Genomic DNA, 13,461 nt, shown 5'->3' on the forward strand with positions numbered 1-13,461 from the left:
ACGGCCAGGCCTCCCCTCTCCACCTCTCGCCTGTGCACCTGGAACCCATATTCCTCACGGGTTCAAATGTTACTTCTGGTGCTGCTTGGGAGGAATGCTGCAGGCCACGAGGCGGACAGCACAGTCTCCTGTCTGTCTCCAGTCTCAAACTCAGCCACACCCAGCCCTGCCCAGGCAAACCCATGGGCACGATGCTGTCCCATCGGTCCTGGACACTCGGACTTCACTGGAGGCTGGAGCTCAGCTCACCAGGTCTGGAACATCGAGGCAGGGAGCAGGCATTCCAGATGCTTCAGCATTGTCAGAGGTTGGAGCCGAGGTCCCCGGCTCTGGAACATCAAGGGGGAACCCCATTGTCAATGTTTGAGTGCTGTCGGAGGCTAGAGCTGAGTCCCCAGCTCTGGACATCAAGGGGGACCACTCATTCCAGATGCTGGAACTTCTTCAGAGGCTGAGACTCAGCTCATCGGCTCTGGAACATCGAGGGGGTCCCTCATTCCAGATGCTTGAGCTTCATCGGAGGCTGGGGCCAAAGTCCCCAGCTCTGGAACACTGAGGAGGAGCACTCATTCTGGATGCTTGAGCATTGTCGGAGGCTGGAGCTGAGGTCCCCAAATCTGGACATCAAGGAAGAACTCATTCCAGATGCTTGGGCTTCATCAGAGGCTGGAGCTGATGCAGCCGGCTCTGGGACATCAAGGGGTTCCCTCATTCTGGATGCTGGAACTTCATCGGAGGCCGGGGCTCAGCTCACCAGTGTGGACATCCATGAGGGAGCACTCATTCCGGATGCTTGAGTTACATCGGAGGCTGGAGCCGAGGTCGCCAGCTCTGGAACGTCGAGGGGGGTCCCTCATTCCGGATGCTTGAGCTTCATCGTTGGCTGAAGCTGAGGTCACCAGCTCTGGTACATCGAGGGGGAACCCCTCATTCCAGACGCTTGAGCGCTGTCGGAGTCGGGCTGCTGCACACACCACACCAGAATTCTCGGCCTCCAGCTCCCCCTGGGGTGGGCCCAGGCTTGCCTCGGTGGGACACACTCAAGGCTGTCTCTCCCCCAGCCCACTGCTGCATCGATGTCACAGTCTCGGTAGGGGCTGGGGTCAGGTCCCCTCAGCTGAGCTGTAGCCACAGTCCCCCGAGACGGCTCTTGCTGTCAGCAAAGGGGCCACGCTCCACCCAGTACATGCTCCGCTGGACACACCTGCAGCTCTTTTGAGGCACCTCCCTGTGACGAGGAGGAGGAGGAGGAGGAGGAGGTAGAAGAGGTGGGTGGGGTGCCCAGCCTCTCTGGTGCCCACTGGGGACGTTTCCATCTCATCTGCTCCTGCAAAGCTGGCTGTGCTGACTACAAGGCCTCATCTACACTCAGTCCAAGGTACCCCTACCCCCTTGCTCCCCACTGCCCCCTGGCTAGACACTGCTTACTGACAGCCCGACCTCCCTCCGCCACCTCACGTGGACAGAAACACTGAAACAGGGGTGCAAGGCTCGCTGAGGTCCCTCTGATCCATCACGGAAGAGGCACTCAAACATTCTGCTGGACCACCTCAGCCATCCGCTCATGGCCAGGTCTAGAAGACCAGTGGTCCTGGGGAATGTGGGGTGTGGGGGGCAGTCACAGACCTGGGGGAGCATCCCCTCCTGGGTTCCAGGGCCAGGACAGCGAGCTCTGCTCAGAGCCTCTCCTGCCCCCCAAGTCAGACCCCCTCCACCTCCTGTCTTACTTTCCTTTCTTGAAATAAACCATGAGAAGAAGGGACCCGGGTTAGTTTAAGACACCCTTCAACCTCAGGCCCACCCCCCCTCCCGCATCACAGCCAGGTGAGGGGGCGCCAGGGAGACAGGGCGGGTTAGTAGTCACAGCCATCGCCGCTCTCGGTAAGGCAACAAACACATTTATTGAGGGAGGCCGTGCCAAGCCCGGAGTGGGCGACTGCATGCCCCGTCACGGTGACCCCACAACAACCCTGTGGGGTAGGTGTCCGAGCCGTCTCACAGGTCCACAGGTGAAGGCCCAGTGCTCCCCCAAGTCTCCAGGTGAGTGGTGGGGGGAGCAGGGGCAGGCCCGACCGCCCGAGCCCTGGTTCGGCCCAGTCCATCCTTCCAGAGGCTGTGTCTCTCCTCGGGGACAGGCCAGGGCCGGGGCGCCCCTCCTCGCCTGGGGGTGGCCCTGCTTCCGGAGCTGAGGGTCTCTGGGTCCAGCCTGTCCCGTGGGAACATGAGGGCATCCCCGAGGCTGTGGAGGCTGAGAGACACACAGGTGCAGGTGAGGTACCTGCTCCAGGTCCCCTGGCAGGCAAGAGCTCAATGCAGACCACAGCCCTGGGCCCTGGGGTGAGGTGGGGGGCAGCACCCAGCCAGCCCCTGCCCCAGCTACCACCCCCTCAACAGCTGGTGTCCCAAACATCACCCCCAGCCTCCACTCCACCTGCAGGCTTCCAGAAGCATAACACTAGCCTGGGGACCCTCCCACAGCCCAGGAACCTCCAGCTACTCATCTCACCCATTAACCCCGAATCCAGAACCCTGGGCTTTTCTAAAACTCACCCCCAGCTCTCCCACCCAACCATTTTAGAAAAACTTTGGTTTCTCTAAAAAGTCCTCCTCGGGTTTTCCCAAAGGTTGATGCGGCCCTCCCTCCCCTGCCCCATCCCCTGCCCCGCAGACCCGCTGAATTTCTGGGTGAGGAAACAGATGCCTCCCTCACAGCCTCCCCGAGCTGGCTGGGTGCCCCCCGAGGCCCTCACGGGGGTTTCTTTAACTGACCCCCCGGGCTGGAGCAGGTGTGGGCCACCCTGTACCTGCCAGGCCTCTGCAGGGGCCCCCGGACAGCTGGGGACGGGGGGGACAAAGCATTTCTTTTCACATAAACAGCCCTGATTCTCACAGTGGCGAGGCCAGGTAAGCGTGACTATTTCAAGGTTACAGGTGAGCAAACACCCAGGCTGCAGAGCCGGGGGCGGGGGGCTACGGCGGCTGTGGACCCAGACCTTGACTCTCACGAGCTGGCTGCTGGCTCCAGGGGGCCTGGGTGAGCAGGGGATCGGGAGCCAGCATCTTGGCCCCCACGAGCTGCCCGAGTGGGGTGTGTCAGAATGGCTCCCATTTTACAGATAGGAAGACCAAGGGGGAAAGTGAGGACATTAGGACCAGAGGCCAAGATGACAGGGCCCCCAAAACCCCAAGTTGACCTGTGCCTGGTCTCTACAGGCAAGAGTGTGACGTGAAAGGACTCAAGGTCTGGGGTCCAATCCCCCAACCCATTTGCTCCATGCCCAAGGTGGCACCCCAGACCCTGGCACATGCCTCACGGCCAACACCGATGACCCCAGACAGTGGGCCACAGACTCTCCAGGGGGGCAGGCCCCCTTCCCCGGACACCGGGCTTCCAGCCTCAGAGGGGCCCGGGGCTTCACCAGGACGTACCCCCGATTTTGGAATTGCCAAATGCAGCCGGGCGATCGTGGCTTGGGCTAAACTGCAAATGGGGACATTTGAACACAGACGACGTTTCATTCTAGATGTATGTATTTACAAAACTCTGTACAGACAAATGTTTTCGTGGGGGGGGGGCTCCAGATGCCGCCGTCGGAGCTGCTGATGTCTGGGTGGACCCAGCACCATGAGCACAGGCAGAGAGAGAGACCCTCGGAATATTCCCGTAAAGAGCCTCTGCCCAGAAAACACACCCTTTCCGGGGAGAGAAAAGCACGTGGCGTCAGTGTAAACACAGCCCCTCACATCTGCTGAAGACCCCATCCTGCTCAGCCAGGGGCTGCCTGGAACGCGGGTCCCAGAGCTGGGGAAGTGGGTTCAGGTGTGGCTTAGCCCTGACCTCAGTGAGCCTCGACTGCCCCCTGGCCCTGCCCACCCCACGGGGAAGACGGACACCCCAGACGGGCCCCGTACCTGGGCACCCCCAGGCTGGCCCATGAGGAGTCCACAGCTACAGGGGATCAGAGTTTCAATCCCTGTCAAGGGCCCCCCAGGGAAGCCTGAGGGAGGGGAGCAGTGGGGGGCCTACGTTGTCTGGGGGTCCTGGCCGAGGTGCTGAGGACCACCAGCCTGGGGGGAAGAAGTCAGGAGGGCAGGAGCCCCGGGGCCGGCCCCTGAGGCTACAACAGCCAGTGGCGTCCTACAGCCGGGAGGAGCCGGTGAGGCAGGGGCAAGGCTGAGGAGCCAGAACGGACCCCGACTCAGCCCTCACAGCCTCGTGCGTGCCCTCCTGGGCCGCCTCGGATGGAGGTTGTGGGGCTAGAGCAGAAGGCTGCTCCCCCATATGCACGAGACGCAGGTGGGGAAGGACTTTGGGTATTCAGCAAGGGGTTGATAATTACAGGAGACCCCCATTCCAAAGTCGCCAGAGACTTCTGCCAGAGCAGAAAGTTCCGTCTAACGGGGCCAAGTGTCCACGACTGTCCGAGACCCCAGGGCGGTCTGGAGGGAGTGACCTTCTGGCTCATCCCGGCAGCACCCCCTGCCCAGGGCACATGGCGGGGACTCGGGGCATCTGATCTGCCAAGGGTTTGGCAGAGGGAAGCCCAAGTCACCAGGAGGCCTTGCCGCAGGACCCGACTGTCCCTGACCCTCCCTCTACTCATCTGTAAAATGGGCCCCAACACTCCCCCGACACCCCCAGCCAGAGCATTTGGGGGTCAAAGCCCCGAAATGGGTGCCAGACCCAAAATGGGGGCTGAGGACCAATTTCTTTACCTTCCAGTAAGGGAAAGAAGGAGCAGGGTTGGGAGGGAATTAGGAACTCAGATCTTTCTGCTAGAGGGTCAGAGACGTTCAGCCCCCCCCCCCCAAAATCCCCAAAATGCTACTCACCCTCTCTCTAAGTCAACCCCGAGCATTCTGACCTAACGAACCAAACCTTGGGGGCAAGTGAAGGTAACTGGGGCCCCACCCTCACCCCCCAGGTAGACGGTCCTCTCATGGGGCTGGAATGTACGGCAAACCCAAAGCACACCCCACACCAGCCGAGACGCTGCCGCACGCGGTCGGAAGGAGACGGAGAGGGGAGCTCCAAAAGAAGCCTCACTCGTTAACCAATATTTACCCTGGGCCCACAGCGCTGAACACTTCCAGACGGCCCCACCCCTGAGCATCCTTATCGGAAACACAAGCTTAGAATAAGGCCAAAGCCGACTCTTCCTTCACTTAGAACCCGAAAAGGCATCACTGGGGCTTTCAGCCACTGGCCTCTGGCTGTTCGCAGTTAGAACCACATCTGCACGGCACTGGTACAGTTCACCCAGCCCCGGCCCTCACAACAACCATGAGGGGGGCTTCCTGCTCACCCGCAGCTTTGAGAAAAGGAGACTGAGGGTCAGAGGGGCTAGAGTTTGCCCAACACGGCACAGTTAGCTAAGTGCCCCCCTGGACCTGCCGGATTCTGAAGCCCAGGTTCTTTCTAACAAAAAACACTGACTCTGATCAGATAACCAAAGTTCATCATGACACCCGACACAAGAATCCTGGCTTTAAAACCGCACATTTCACATGCAAGTCCATAAAATACGATACAACGATCGTTAACAGGTTAATTGTGAGCAAAATACAATCTCCTAGGAAACGTTATAAACGCCCGCCATGTGCATTGGTTCCAGCTTCATCGCTGAGGCACCTGTCCATCCCCGTTGGACAGGAATGGCAGGTGGGCACCCGCCCCTGGCTGGGCCCTGGGTCAGGCACCCGGCTGTGGCATTCCATGTCCAGATGTTGTCGTGGGAAGAGGGGGCACTGGGAAGGGGGCCTGCAGGTTCTCTGATGCCCAGTATTTGGGGGAGGGGGACACCACTGGGAGGGGCGTTTGGTGGAGGGACGTGTGGAAGTGCCGCCCATGGGCAAACAACGCCAGGTGTTTCTATGTTTTTAACCACTGAGAAGCATCACCTGACATTTCCAATCGTTTACAGAGAAGCGCATGAACGTGTACCCCAGGGACATCCCGGGGCATTACCCGAAGAGCCCCCTCATCCCCTAGCATGAAAGACCAAACCCCAATTACTCCTGTTTCATCTTAAAATATGCAAACTTAGCCTTCTATCCCACCATATACCCCTGCTCACTTAGGAAGAGGTTTTCCTGCTGAGCTGCCTGCATCAGCTGTTCCCACCCCACCGCCTCTCGCACCCAGAACTCTCCCCCACTCCCCCGAGGCACACACCCGGGCCTTCAGGAGGTCCCCGCATCCAGTCCCACCAAGCCTCATACCAGCCCTGTGAGGTGGGTGCCACCCCTCCACCCCCCAGGAGACAGACTCCAGCCCTCACAGCAAGTACAAACAGCTCCAGGGTCCTGGCTTCTGCCCCCCTCCCCCTCCTATCCCATGCAGCGAATAATACTCAGAATTCCAGGTAGAGTCCCCAAGACCTATTCCATCTGCCCTGCAGGGAGCCGAAGGAGGCCTGTCCTCAACTGGGACCTGCGAGAAGGCCGCTGGTTGCACCTAGGATTTGCAAAGTGCTATGTGCCTGGGTGCGCCGGTGTACTGTGCCCCATGGGGGACAGGGTCTTCGTCACCCACACGAGCAACCAGCTCCTGATTTCCCTTAAATAGAGCTGGAAAACGACAGGCACTAAACAAGCTGGAAGGGGACGGGAACGGCTCTAAGAACGTGTGAACGGCCAGGGAGTTCCGGGACTGGCAAGCTTATTCACAGCCAGCACCAGCCAACCATACCACTAGGGCTCCCTCCCCCCGTGGCCTCATGAGGAGACAGGCTGTGGTTGCTGAGCACCCAGGAAGCACAGTTTGCTGATTACTAATCAGCCTCGTTTCGGGACGATTGGAGAGGGCCATCAAACTTTCAGCAGAAATCAGCTCTGCAAGTTTGCGCTGAGTCAAGAATGTCTCTTGGTCACTGACACGCAAACACAGTCTTCCCTTTTCCAAAGGAGATGGAGGGATGAGGCCTTGGGCTCTGACTCTAATAAAGCACCAGCTAATTCCTAAAAATGTTGGTTGTGAGTGAATGAACGATGGAAGGAAGGAATGAGTTACAACCCCCACGGTCTGGCGGAGGAGGCGAAAAGGCGGAAGGCAAAGCTCAGGGCAGAGCCCCTATGCCAGCCGGGGTGAGGCCTGGGCACGTCATCTGCCTTCACATATGAGCGGGTTCAGCCCCGGGCCACCCCTGGCCAGTCGCAGCCCGGGAGTCACGGACAAGCGCAGCGGGCAAGGCGGTGTGTGGTAACAGTGCCCGTGGACCGCAGCCGGGGCGCCAGGGCAGCAACCCAAGGAGGAAGCCGTCAGTGAGGGTGTTTGCTTTGTGACCACAGCCCGTGGCACCCGCAGCCTTGCCCCAAAGGGAAAGCTTGCTTTCAGCAACAGGGAAGGACTGAAGTACCAGGTCAACAGATGTTTGCCAAACGCATGAGTGGGTGAAAGGATTAAATTACTGTGGGAAATAGCCAGCGGCCTCCCAAGCTATTGGCAAGCATGTGGCTGAGACAGGCAAACAGCTCAGAGCCATAGGACGGGGCTCGGACAGGAGGAGGACACTCTCTGCCGAGAGAGATGGAGGTTCTGGAAAGCAGAGATGAGCCCTCCACAGGTAATGCCCCCTTCCCAGAAAGCTGTGATGGACCTTTGAACCCGGGCAAGCTTTGGGGTGGGGCACAAGGGGACGCCCAAGAACAGTGTGGGTCAGTGTGTTCCTGGGAAGATTGAAGTTAATTGCCCCAACTGAAGAAAAACTGAAGGACAATGCTTCATCAGTCCTGATCCGGAATGTTCCACTCATCAATTAGACTCAAAAGATGACCGTCAAGGCGAGACATCCAGGCTGGGGCTCAGGGATGTCTGCTCACAGATCACAGACCCCCAGAAATGCAAAGGGCCGGGGGGTTGCCTCACCCAAGTCCCCTGAAAGGTGGGGAAATGGGGGCCCAGGAGGACCGGCCTCCTGCAGGTCTCTAGGGGTGGGAGGTGGAGCTAGCGTGGAGCCCACCAGCTAACCTCCCCCAGAGCTGGGCAGGTGTCCCACAAAGGAGTTGCAGTGGGGTGGGCTTAGAGTGCTTCAGATCAAGAGCACACAAGCACACTCAGTTGACACAAATTTTAACATGCCTGGGCTGCAAAACAGGAGGTGTTCTGACAACCCACACCCATTTCCCAGGGAGCAACAAAGTCCTAAAGTCAGACAGACCTTAAAGGTCATTGAGGTCAACCCTACAACCACTATCTGAATCCCCTTAAAAATATCCTCACCAAGCTGCTGCCCTGCCTGCCCTTGAATGCCTCCAGTGACGGAGAGCTCACTATGTCCCAAGGACACTAGCTCTGTCCTTGGACAGTCTCTTCAGAAAGCCATGACCTGACGGAGATGGACAAACAGTTTACAGAAAGTAAAATACAATTTGTAAACAAACATGCGAAAGTGATCAACTTTTGTTAATAATCAAAGCAATGCCAGTTAAAATTATGGAAATGCACTTTTTAACAGAGGTAAATTAGCAGTATCTTACTAAAATGCTAATACATCGCTGGACACTGTAAAATGCTATAAGCCTTCTGAAATTAGTGAATATTCATGAAAAAAAAAAGCCCCGATCTTTTATTTAAGTACAGCCTTAGGAATTTCATCCATCCCTTCCCCATCCATTTATTCATCCATCCGTCCATCCTGGCAACCACCAGCCACCCACCTGCTCGCTCAGTGACCCTGTGATCTAGCCCGGCATCCACTCGCTCAGCAAACACCTACTCAAAGCCCACGGGGTGCTAACACAAACACCAGCTCAACAAGCTCCATGCCCTTTAGGGGCTCACACCCTAGCGGCAGAATCTTACATGTAAAGAAGCAGTTATAATTTTTTGATGTAAAAGAGTAACTCATAAGAATGAAAAAAAAAGTGGGTGTGCTAAGCTGTTAGCTGTGGCATAATTTATAGTGTCAAAAAAAAGAGAATTTATGCAGAATGAAAGCAGAATGATTTTGAGAACGATGGCAGAGCTGCCCAACGGGACACGACACAGCCAGAAGAGGGGAAAAACCATGGGGGGAAAGATGTTGAAGGCAGAACGTTAGACGGGAGAGGCAGATGCCAACTATGTATGCAGAAATTGACAACAAGTTTAAAGACATGGTGCCCATTAAAGAAATAAAAATGTGTGCCCAGAGACAGGACTTTGAAGGGGGAGAAGGAACACGGGTCAGAGCTGTGGTTGGGGGTGCATTTCCCCTGCTCCGGGCCATTGGTCACCACCAGGCACCCAGGGCTCTGGCCCATCTGTCCTGGAGGCCCGTCCTCGGGGGAGGCCCTGAGGCCAAGCTTCCCGGGCGAGAACTGGTGGGGTTCAGAGAGAGGTGCAGATCCTGGAGTGACCAGGAAAAGGGGAGCAGGTTTGCGTGGGGGGTGCATGTAAATGTCAAAGTCAACAGATGAAATCTGTCTTTTCAAGAAAAACTGAAAGAAAAAAGGAAAAGCACACTTTAGATAGCCCCGATGAGGGAGCAGGGCTGGCCCTGCAAAACAGACCTCGTGGGCCGGGCACAGAAAGGACCAGGAACTGCACCCCCGGATCCTTGAGCTGTCAGGAGCCCTGACCCGAGAACCCCAGAACCCCAGATCTAAAAGCCATGGAGTCCCAGATCCAAAGACCCTCACAGCCTCAGCATTTCCAGGGAAACAACTGGAATCCATCCCACCCAAACCCACCTAGGGCCTCAGTGGGTCTCTCTGGGCTTCTCCCCTTGGCCCATGAGACCCCTTGGGACCCCCTAGAATAGTCCCTCACCAGTCCCTCGGATGCTGGGAGAAGGCCCCTGTTCCCACAACATTTCCACTCGGAGCCCAGCTGGGACCCCCTCCTTCTCCCCATTCCACCCAGAAGCCTGCCTGAGCCTGGGCTGAGGTTTTCAACTACCCCATCACCCGAGAAGTGGGAAAGACCCTCTCACCTTCTTCCTGGCCTGGGCCCCTCCCTTGCCCACCCACATCCACAAGGTGATGCTTGGACTTGTCAGTGAGGCTCTTAGGGGTCCCTGCATACCCCCTGGAGACACAGAAGCTGTGTCCCCCATCTCCGGAAATGCTGCTGCTGTCCCAGAACCAGCCCCCAGCCCACCCCCTCCCTCCCTCCCACCCTGTCTATAAACCCTACAGCTGTGACCCCCACCCCACCCCCACCCCAACTCTGGGCCCCAGCTCAGGCCTGGGACTAGAGCAACTGGCCCACCCAGTGCCTGTGCACCCTGCCCCCTCCAACTCGGGGCCCGTGAGGATCCCCCCCACCACTGCCATCACAAACCTGCCAGAGAGCCCCCCCTGCCCACTGGGGCCATCAGGCAGGACGCAAACCCACCTCCACCAGCCGGCCTCCCTGGTCTCCCACGGGCTCCCGGCCTCGCATCCGGGCTCAGGGCTCTCGGTGATGGAGAATCCAATTGTTTCCAGTGTCCCAAACAGGAACCAGGCAGGTGCCAGGGGATTTGGTCCTCGTTTTCACAGACACACACTGGCACACAACACACAACTGCACAATCCTGTCTGCCAGAAAGAGGGGCCCCGGGCAGACCCAGCGACCCTTGGGGGTGACCGTCGGCACAAACAGCCCTCCCCTGTCTGCCCACCAGACCCCCAGAGTTGGAGCTGGGAAGAGAAGAGACAAACCCAACACAGAGCAAAAACGGATATTCACCCAAATACAGAACACAACGTCAGACAGTCAAGAAGAAAGAGAGGCCTTGAAACAGGCTCTGGGGGCGGCAGGTCAAGGGGGCCAGGAGCTCCCGGAACTGGGACTGAGCAGCACCTGCTCTGAGGCCACCATGCCCTGCAAGGGCCAGCCTGGGGCACAGTTCAGAAGTTTGCAAGCACCGTCTCCCCTGGGCTCCTGGGGGCCCCTGGGCCACCTTGCCCAGGACTGGGTCACCTTCTCTCTCGGGCACACCTGGCTCCACCCAGTGCCTCCTGCTCCCTTACCCTCTGCTGCCCCCTGGCGGGCAAAGCTGCCCTCGCAGGGAGCTCACGGGAGACCCAGGCCCGGGGAGGGGCCGCAAGACGCCCACCTGGCCTAACACCCCACGTCCCTGCAACCTTCTGCAGGGCCCCAGACCCGAGCCCTGCCCTCCTGTCCAAGGGTACAGGTAGGGCACTGCCAGCAGGGATGAGAACATTTGCCCCACCATCAACCCAAGCAGGGAGCTAAGCAGATGGGGAGACTGAGGCTGGGGGAGATGGAGTGAAACGGCCCTCCCTCCCTGGGTACCACTTCACTTGCTGGCTAGAACTGCCTTCCTCCAGTCACCCACTCACCCACTAAGATTGGAGTCTTTTATTTATGGACTTCAGTGACACAGAATTAGATTAACTATACCCCTCATGTCATGAGAACCTCCCTTTACTTCTTTATTTATCCATATATTATTATCCCTTATTCCTTTCCATCTTTCTCCCTTCCACTCACTTTCTTACGTTCACTCATTATTATCAACAAGGGTGCAAAGAATTGGACGAATTAGAATCCCACATGCAACACCTTCGTCGCTGATCCATGCAGCTCCGTTTTGCAGCATTCATTCATTCACTCGTTCACTCTCGCTCACACTTATTTTGGGGCATTCTTTTACTTATTGGTCTCCCGTGCTCTTAATGGTATAATCAAAACCCCACAATGTACAAAACAAACATCATCCGTCCTTATACTTGCATTTGCAATCTTCTTCCCTGACGTTAATTGCCTTTTACACCCAGGTATTTATTCTTTAATTTAGGGCTCTCAGTTGGACCTATTTTTACAACAATGGCGGCAGAGGCCGTCCTGTTTATAGATGAGGTGTGGCCCTGTATTTCTCATTTATTTTGGAAAGAGGTAAGGCATTTATTTATCTAAGGAGCATGGACACGAGCTCATGGTAGTTCTTGCTGATCTTTTAACTCTGCTGAAGACTCATCGACCACTTAGGTTGTTTGGTTATTATCTTTCCTTTTTCCTTGCTGCTTATTTTTTTCATCCTCTCCAAGCTTCCCTCCCCTAGGAACATGGCTGTGGATTATCTCATCAATCTTTCACATTAATGATGTCTGCCATCACTAATCCTCGCAGAACCCCCTCTTCCAGATACACCCACATATCGGCTACCTATTTATTGCTTTTTTCTTTCTCTTTCATCTCATTGCATCTTAGCCTCTTGTCTCTCTTTCTTTTCCTCCCTGATGCCTTCTCTCTTGCATCTTTCACTCTCACCGCCCTCAGGTGCCCTCGTGGGATGAGTGAAAATCCCAGGAGCAACACTCTCCAGGCTTCTCTACTTCTAATTCAGTTGTTCACGTGTCTGTTCATTCTTTCTGGCACTCTGTTACTTCAATCCTGAGCCTTTTATTTATGGCCCTCAAGTGCACAGAATTGCATTACCCATCACCTGTGGCTCACCGAGCCTTCCCCATACCAGCCCACATGGGGCTCCCTATTGTTCCTTAATTTGCTATACTGGTGATTTGGTTTAGGATTTGTTTAACGATCTCCAGAGCCCAGTTTTGAACTAGACATAATTCTTGGCTCCTAATGCCTTCTCATTTTTTTGTCCTAGCGTGACCTGCATGCTCTCTGTTTATCTGTGTATGCTTTCATTCATTCCACAGATTTTTACTGCCTATATCCATCTTGTCATCATTTTCTATGGTTCACCCCCTTCCTTCTCATTTTTTGGACTCTTACTCTCAAGAGCTTCGGGTGCAGAAGAGAATTATTTAACTCACCATTTCTCACTCATTCATTCACACAGCCATGCCTCTAGTCTTTCCTTCTTTTCTCTTTTTTATTTTTTCTTCCTTTCAGGTATTTGTTCTTTTATCTATGGACCTCAAAACATTTCTAATTCACTGTATTTAACAAATAAGAGTCACTCATTATATTTAAGCATTTACCCAGTAAGTGCCCTTTCTTCCATGTCTATTTTAATTTCTTTTCCTCCATCTTTCCTTCTCTCATTCTCTCCTCCACTCTCTCAACCTCCTTTTCTTGCCTTCTTCTGGCATTCATGCATTTATTCTTTCATTTGGTCTTTTGCTTGTAGTATTTCTGAAACTATTTATAAACTCCAGGACCAGGGATTTGGGTTGCTCACACCCTGTGCTGCATCAGCCCTCTCTTGGCCTCTGTCCAATTTGCTTGTTTTGTATTTTTTTTATTCCTTTTTTTTTTCTTTTGGCTTTTTCCTTTCATTTTTTTTTTCCTTTATTTATTCCTTCTACTACTTTCACTCTCTCTCTCTTATGTTGTTCATTCTTTTGGAGATCAGGCACCTGGGATGAACGAACCCAAACTCTCTGCAACTGCTTCCTCATCAGCAAATGCACAGCTTTACTCTCATTCATTCATTCACACATGCACTTAAGTCTTTCTTCTTTCTATTTGAAATTTATTTGTACATTTCTAGACCACATGTGGCCCCTCTTGTGTGGTCCACTGAGGCCCTTCCTTATGAATTTCTGCTTCCGACTGCT

General features: G+C 55.4%; 1 long non-coding RNA gene across 7 annotated transcripts in view; it reads right to left on the minus strand.

The window, feature by feature from the left end:
- Positions 1 to 1,880: 1,880 nt before the first annotated feature.
- LOC119531073 overlaps positions 1,881 to 13,461 on the minus strand; it is a 31,968-nt gene continuing 20,387 nt past the window's right edge. For all 7 annotated transcript variants that reach the window (XR_005216199.1, XR_005216200.1, XR_005216201.1 and 4 more), the window contains one exon: positions 1,881 to 2,248. This is a non-coding gene — a long non-coding RNA (uncharacterized LOC119531073). The remainder of the gene's footprint in view (positions 2,249 to 13,461) is intronic.

This window comes from Choloepus didactylus, chromosome 4 (genome assembly GCF_015220235.1).
Source record: "Choloepus didactylus isolate mChoDid1 chromosome 4, mChoDid1.pri, whole genome shotgun sequence".
NCBI classification, from domain to species: Eukaryota; Metazoa; Chordata; class Mammalia; order Pilosa; family Megalonychidae; genus Choloepus; species Choloepus didactylus.